Consider the following 7,278-nt stretch of genomic DNA (forward strand, 5'->3'; position numbering starts at 1 on the left):
TTCTAAGCCACAATCACTAATCTCTGGCCGTGCTGGTCTGCGGCTCCATGGTCCCACTGCAGGAAGCTCAGCATTGGAGTGTTGGAGGGGGGCTTGGACCAGAATGGCCCTCAGTGTCCCTTCTCGCCCTGCAACCTTATCATATTCATCTCCCCCTGCCCCCACTGGCATGGAGATCTTAGGATCCAGAGAGGAAAGGTGGTCCTGCTTTGGCTATGGCAAGTTCCCAGGCCACGTGGCTTTCTTTGTCTCGGGAAAGTCGCTTTCCTCCTGCCTGATTAGCCTGGTGAGGATCAGTCTGGGGAAATCTCTGCTCGTTAATGGCGTGGAGACTGAGCGGACAGAGATGTGTGTGTCCTGGGAGGCTTAGCCTGCAATGCTTCGTTTGCAGGCGCCAATCACAGGGAGCCCCCCCATTGGGCAGCCTAGTTTTTCACTGGGTCAGGGCTGTGGGTCTTGCTTTGCTAGGTTCCCATGCAAGTGAATTTGTAATGTCTGGGTTGGGGAAGCAAGGCTCACATTTCAGTTTGACTCTTTCTGGCTGGGGAGTTACCACTAAGTCACTGGACACACCTGGCCCAAAGAAAGCAGGTGTCCACTCTGGGCCTCACAAAAGCAGCCAATGTCTTAGTGTGTGGTATTTGGAGTTGCTGTTCGGTGCTTGGAGTCTTCGGTGGGATTGGATTCTAACCCTTTGGTGGCCTCACAGGCACTGGGTCTAGGAGGGATCTCAAAGCTGCCTTCATCTACTCTTACCCCTTAGAGGAATTCCTAGGGTGGACTTTAGTGGGTGGTTATCTTGTGATAAGAAAAAAAACTTGGAGTCAGTATCCTTTGAGGTGTCCCACTGTACTCCAAGTTGAAAAGATGGATAAGGAGACATCTTGTAACCCTAAGAGTAATATAGACGTGGTAGCGTGATACCTGAGAACATCCCTGTGCTAACCTGGGCTTTGGATTTGCCCTCTGCAACCCCAGAACCCATGTCAAACCCAGGAGAATCCTACAGAACCATCATTTCTGATGTTACCCTGGAATTTTCCTGAAAGTAGAAATATGTGGGAGGTGTTCAGGAGAGAGTAAGCCCTTTCTCCATGAAAACAGCATATTCTAGAAGTTTCTAGCCTGGGGAGAAATCAGATCCTGGGCTTAACTCTTTGAACTGTTTGCACTGTTACCAAGTCTGTGTTTCTCAGTCAGAAAATGAAAGTTGGTTTCCTGTTGGCTCTGCACCCCCTCTTAGCCGGGTGTCCTTGGGGATTCCTTGGCTGACTTGCCCTTCAGTGCCAATGATCCATCTCCCGTGTATGAGTGTTGGGTAAATCCAGAATACTCCAGAAGTCCCCACCAGGCAGGCTAGACTTCCAGGACAGCGTTGACGAGTTGATGTGTAGCCTGGAGAGGAAGCATGCGTGGCTGGCATCTGCAGGCACTCCTGGCTGGGACAGAGACACAGCAGGCAGGCTCTTCTCAGAGCCAGGCTATCTGGCCTCTGTCTGGCTTGTGGGAAAGGGCATTCTTGAGAGGATGCTTTGGTGGGAAAATGGATTTGGCCACTGGACTCTGCTGGGTTTATGCCTTTGTGGTCTTCCAGGGAGTGCTTCGAAAAAGGCTACCAGTTGATGGGGAAATCTTCAAGAGCCATTTGGCCCCACTCCCTTCTGTTACCTCCTAGAGTTCTCTGCCCTATAATTGCCAACTCAGAGGGAACTTTCCAGAGGTCTTAGGGCCTATTTCTTCCTCTTTGCAAGTCTGAGGGCTTTGATTCTCATGGACAAATGTTGCACACACAGAGCTGCAAAGCTCCATCCCAGTACAGAGTCTCTGGGAGCACAAGCTCACTTTTGTAGGCAGCTGTGCTAGGCATGGGCAGATGCACCTGTTTTACTGTGCAGGCCTGAGAAGTGGGAAGAGGGACATTAACTCTTGGCATAACTAAAATGACTCCTCATGATGTTGACCTCCTGGGAATATGTGTGCCAAGAGCCATAGTCCATGTGCAGGTTCAGTTCAAGGTTCTGACTGTGGCCAGAGACTGAGCTCTCTGGATGTACCTCCCCTGTGTACATGTGTATACACGGCGCACACATGCTCATGCCTCTGCAGGAGGAAGCAACACCCATGGAGTACTAGTTATATGAAGTGCTGTCCAGATTGCCATCTGTACCCTTGGGCACATGTGTGTGTCCATCATACCTAAGCCCAGGGTGAAGACTTCCATTTGAACTTTGACCCCATGTGTCATGCCACTACTCTCTGTCTCATGGGATTCTCTGTAGAGCTTTCCTCTGGTTCAGTGGGGATATGGGACCCAGCATTGGCAGCTCCTTGGGGACTGCACAAGGGCTGCTGCTCTGGGGCCATTCTCACAGCCTTTGCCAACCCCAGAACAGAGGGGAAGGGGTTTGCGAGGGTTCCTGCCTGTTGGCCATCCAATATGTTTGACAGGATACCGGTCTGATGAGTGAAAGTCTAGTAAGTGAAGACCACATGATTGGCTCCCCACTGAAATGCTCCCAGTTTAAGAAATTGGAGGGTGGGAAACATTGTTGGTAAGCATTTCCAAAGCTTCCCTTATAACCCTCTTCTCTGGACATGGTAACTCCCAAATATGAAAGAGCCAGTTGTTTTATTTTTAAAGTAGGAGCTTTTCTGGACATCTCCCATCACTAAGGTCTAACCTGGGAGCAAAAGTAGCCTGGTATGAGGTCTGGAGAATCCAGTCTCATGAGTACTGGGGAGGAGGAGAAGGAGGGGGAAGGGAGAGAGATTTTCTGTGCTTATAGTGGGTCCAGTGATGGGCAAAGTTCTAGTATTGGCAAGTGATGGCCTTGGGAGAGCTTACTGGGGCCCAGGGAGGGACTCTGGGCTCAGCATCCTCCAGGCAATGGCTCCAGGGGTGGCTCCTACCCCAGGTTTCCTGCTGCCAGTTTGGGGCTCTCTATATTCAGGAGACTGAGATGTACGTGTTGAGCTGGGGTTTGGTCTGAAGAAGAAAAATCTTAGAAGTGAAGGAAAGCCCTTAGGGGAATTCTGGGATATGGGAAAAGAGAAGAATTCTATAGAAACAGGGAATGAGCTGATCAAGATGTGAGAGGATTGTGGCATCTTACCAGAAGAGGTGGCTGAAGTCTGGGTGTAAGTATTTGGATCAAGAAGACCAAGGAGCTAAAACACCACATACTGACCCCACAGAATGGCTGTTTCCAGAGGAGGGAGGCTGTGGTGTGCCAAACCCTGTTCCACGGTAGTTTATCTCGTGGGGAGCCATGAGCCTGGTACTCCTGACAGAGGGATGCCGAGGTTACTCAGCAGATCTTGCCTCCACTTCTTTACCCAGGAATGCACTCAGGTGACAGTGGACTGGGCAGAATTGGCACCATGGACTTGTAAACCTTCCTGGGTTTTTCTAAGTTGTTCCCTGTACTCCAGGCAAAGGAAATCGATGAGTAGGGGAAGTGCCTTGGCCCCCTGGGCTGGAATTTGAGTGCTGTGCTTCCTCACCCAGTGACCACTGGCCCACCTCTTTACTCCACCAGGCCTTTCTTTCCAATCACTTGGTGGTAATGGCACCTCCTTGCTGCTTATCCATTGCATTTTATGCCATTTGCCCTCCCCTGTTCTTCTGATAATCCACTCCCTTCTTTAGGGCATGACCTCCATCTATGTCAATTGAGTGGTCCTGGAAGGCGCTGTCAACCAGACTCACCCTCCTCCCACTGCTGCTCACCATCACAGTGAGGTCCATCTCTTGATCCCACTCCTCTGGGCCCAGTCATTTTTCAAGAGGATATGATAAAAGAACATGACCAGAATTGTTCCTGAATGTGTGTGAGACACCCACAGGAGAAAGCCCCATCAACAAATAACTGAGGGAGACTTGGAGGGGTGCCGAGACCCTGTGCAGCAGATGGAAGCTAGAAGCCACCGTTGTGGTACTGTGAATGTGACCAGAGGTCTACCCTTGGCTGGTGAGGCCTGAGAGGATGCTGAGCTACAAAAGGCTTGTATCAACTTGAGATATTTGCCTTTTAGGGATGGAAATCCCACCCAAGATAACTTAAGCAGAAAGGGAACTTATCAGCTCGTGTTTCTGAACAGGCAGAGGTTGTGCTGGTTTTGGGCTTGGCTCAGGCATCAGCTCACTCAACCAGTGTCACCAGGAACCAGCATCTCTCTCTCCATTTCTTTCAACTCTGCCTGCTTTGGACTAACTCCATTTAGAAACAAGAGCCCACCCTCAGGGTACTGAATGGCTGCCTTAGCTCCCTATCTGATATTCTGTCAGATTCAAGTCCAGCAGGAAACAGCTGGACCCTCCCCTCAGTGCTTCACTCTTCCTAGAAGTTTTAGCCAATGTCTCATCACCTCTTATTGGTTCTTACTAGGTCTAATATCTATCTCCAAGTTAATCGCTATGACTGGGGGATCTGGATGATCTAATTGGTTTAGGCTTACATGATAAGCTCCGGTCCTGATTACTGAGTGGGCCCCAGCAGGACTCAGGGTTTGAGAGCAGAGCAGAGGGTACAGTTATTAGCAGAAATGGGGGTAGATGCCAAGTGGCTGAAATCACAAATATCTCCCCTGTAGACCTTCAGCACCCAGCAGGTTGCCCAGCACCCAACCTCAGCACAGTTCTCATGCTTTTTGTTCTTCATCATGGACACTGTAATTGTCTTGAGCGTGAAAAACTTGGTTCCTATATGAAAAATAATGGCCGTGAGAGAATGCCAAAAGCTACTGTTGGTGATAGACATGTCGAGAGACGTAAGTGGGTTAAGAAAATGAGCGTTCTTAGAAATTTTGGCCAAATGAGAAAATGGAATGTTGAATTCAGCTGAGGTTTGCACCAATGGTATAAGTGACCTCGCCATGTGTTCTCTGTGAAGACAAGACCAGGCATTTCCTGAGGCCATTTCAACAGTATCTCCCACTGGTTTAAAATGGCTCCCCGAGTAGGAGAAAGCTAACACAACTGTACAAGCAGGTACCTGTGATTCAGGAGAAAGTCACAATCCAGAACAAATATTTGTATGTCCTTGACTGTAACATCTAAGAATGTCCACCCTTCTTTCCATTTCCACAGCAGAAGGAGCCGTGGCATCACATGGGATTGTGGTAGACTCTTGTATTTTTTGCATGCCCAGCATTTATTTTCCCTTCTTCAGGTAACAGCACCTCCCTCTTTTGAAGAAAGACCCCTCCCTAGTTCTCATTCCATGGGGTTCAGGTGGGCCCTGCAACTGAAGCCCCTCGGCACCTGCTCCAGAGACTCCAGCAGTGACCACATGGCCAGGACTGATCAGTCTGCGTACTCCATCTCCCTGGCTTCAGTAACTGGCTCAAAGACTGGGCAGACAGCCCATCAGTGGATTGAAATCTATTTCAAAACTTCCATCGGAGCCATGAAGAAAGAGACATTTGGGTGCCAAGCTGGTAGATGTTAGCTGAGAGCCGCTGGGGGCTGTGCTGCCACTCCAGACAGTGCTTGAGAATGAAGACAGCACAGTGATCAGCAGGACCAAGATTCTGGGGAGAGAAAAGCTCCTACCACAGCATCATGGAATCCAGCTGTGCCTGCCTGAGACTTAATGCTGGAATTTTCAGTTGCAGCCTTCTCCTCCTTTCCTTCCCTCCCTTCTGCCCTCAGTCTTTCCTCCTCTTCCTTTGCTGCCTCCATGCCAGTTTTATTCCTTTATCCAGTAAATAGTTACTAAGTGACTGTGACACATGTTTATCAGTATTTCCTCTGTAGCATCAACTGTGATTTGTAAATAACAAAGAATGCTTATTATTTATGAAGCCCTTTTCCACCCGTTCTCCCCATTCCTCCTTCCTGTCCTATGACCTCCCCCCTCCCCTCCCCGCAGTGCATCCTCAGGACTCTGACTGCAGCTGACAGGGCTCAAAACTCATGTTCTTCACTGACTGGGGAGACAGTCTCCATATCCATCTGTTGTGTTCTCCTTTCCCTGCTCAGCCCAAGGCCCCCCCCTCTCCCCCCAGGAGTTTCTGCAGCCTCCACATGTGCCAGCTCCCTTCAGTTTCTTCCAAGAGGATTTACCAGCCTTTCACTCCCCCAGCCAGGCAGACCCTGACTTCCAGCTTGGCTGGGCCCCCCAGTGTTGTGTTATTATCAGGTGTAATGACTAGGCTCCACCACTCTTCTCCATCCCCTATTCAGGCGCCACCATCTTTCATGTGCTGTTTCTAGTGCTCTCACTTGCAGCCTGCAGCTTCTCTTTGAAGGACTGCCCTCATGTCTTTGGGCTGTTGAAGATGCTTTGCTTTGCTCAGGAACCAGGAGTGGGCACTTACCTCTCCCCCATCAGTGACTATTAGTGGCAGTGGCAGGGGAGGAGTATGAAAACTCTTGCTGAAGGTTTGTCAGTCCTAAGGTGTAATTTATACTTTGGTGTCTTCCAACAGGTAAGATTAAAACTATCTTCTGTGAGTGTCCACCCAAAGTCAACCCTAGTTTCTTTCTCACCTTCCCTATCCCACTCAATCTGTCCTCATAGTATTTCCTTAATCCATCATACAAACTCTCATCTCGGGGACCATTTTTGGAGAATCTGGCCTAAGTTACTAAGCTCCCCCTGTCTTTGTAGATGGAGAGAATGCTTCTCCAAGGTCTACGATGGAGCAAAGAGTCCATGGGCCAGCTGCTTGCAATCTGTTCTTAGGCACGCATGTTCCCTTCTTGCCCTTCTTTGCCCAGGGAGGTCAAAGCTCAACAATTATTGGGATGATCTGGTCTGGGTTGTGCCTTCTTAGGGCCCCATATTTGTGGTCTCCCTGCCACGTGCACTGTTTGTTACCTTCTTGTTGGCTGATGCAGCATCTGTGGCTGCATCCACTTGGCTCCTAGGACTAACTCTGTATTTCTGTGTCACCTTGTCACTCCCCCTCTTCATGGAGGAACGACACAGGACCCTGCGTTGTTCTTTTGTCTGCTCGGCCCTCCCCGGGTTTGCTGCTGGTTCTTCCCGGGTTGGCTACTGACCCTTCCATCTCCATGGAAGGGCGGTTCCCCCTAGCCACTTTCCCCACTTCCGCGGGGGAGCGGCACACCGCCGGCCGGCTCTCTCGGGGGCTGCACAGGTGTTCCTTCAGATAGATGTTCCCCTTAGATGTTCCTGGTGCATGTTGTCTCTCTCCTCCTTTATAGTCCTCTTCCGCCAATCCCAACTCGGCTGCCCACACGCTGAGTACGCTGCTCTCCAATCAGGAGCAGGTCCTACAGTTTATTGGTTGAACTGGAGGCAGCTGTGT

At 50.1% G+C, this 7,278-nt stretch overlaps 1 long non-coding RNA gene across 4 annotated transcripts in view; it reads left to right on the forward strand.

The window, feature by feature from the left end:
* LOC149128183 (uncharacterized) overlaps positions 1–5,728 on the forward strand; it is a 28,038-nt gene extending 22,310 nt beyond the window's left edge. For all 4 annotated transcript variants that reach the window (XR_016230546.1, XR_016230545.1, XR_016230543.1 and 1 more), the window contains one exon: positions 3,650–5,728. This is a non-coding gene — a long non-coding RNA (uncharacterized LOC149128183). The remainder of the gene's footprint in view (positions 1–3,649) is intronic.
* The last annotated feature ends 1,550 nt before the right edge of the window (positions 5,729–7,278 follow it).

The sequence above is a fragment of the Oryctolagus cuniculus genome, chromosome 2 (assembly GCF_051225735.1).
Source record: "Oryctolagus cuniculus isolate XC-2025 breed Fujian yellow rabbit chromosome 2, ASM5122573v1, whole genome shotgun sequence".
Lineage (NCBI taxonomy): Eukaryota > Metazoa > Chordata > Mammalia > Lagomorpha > Leporidae > Oryctolagus > Oryctolagus cuniculus.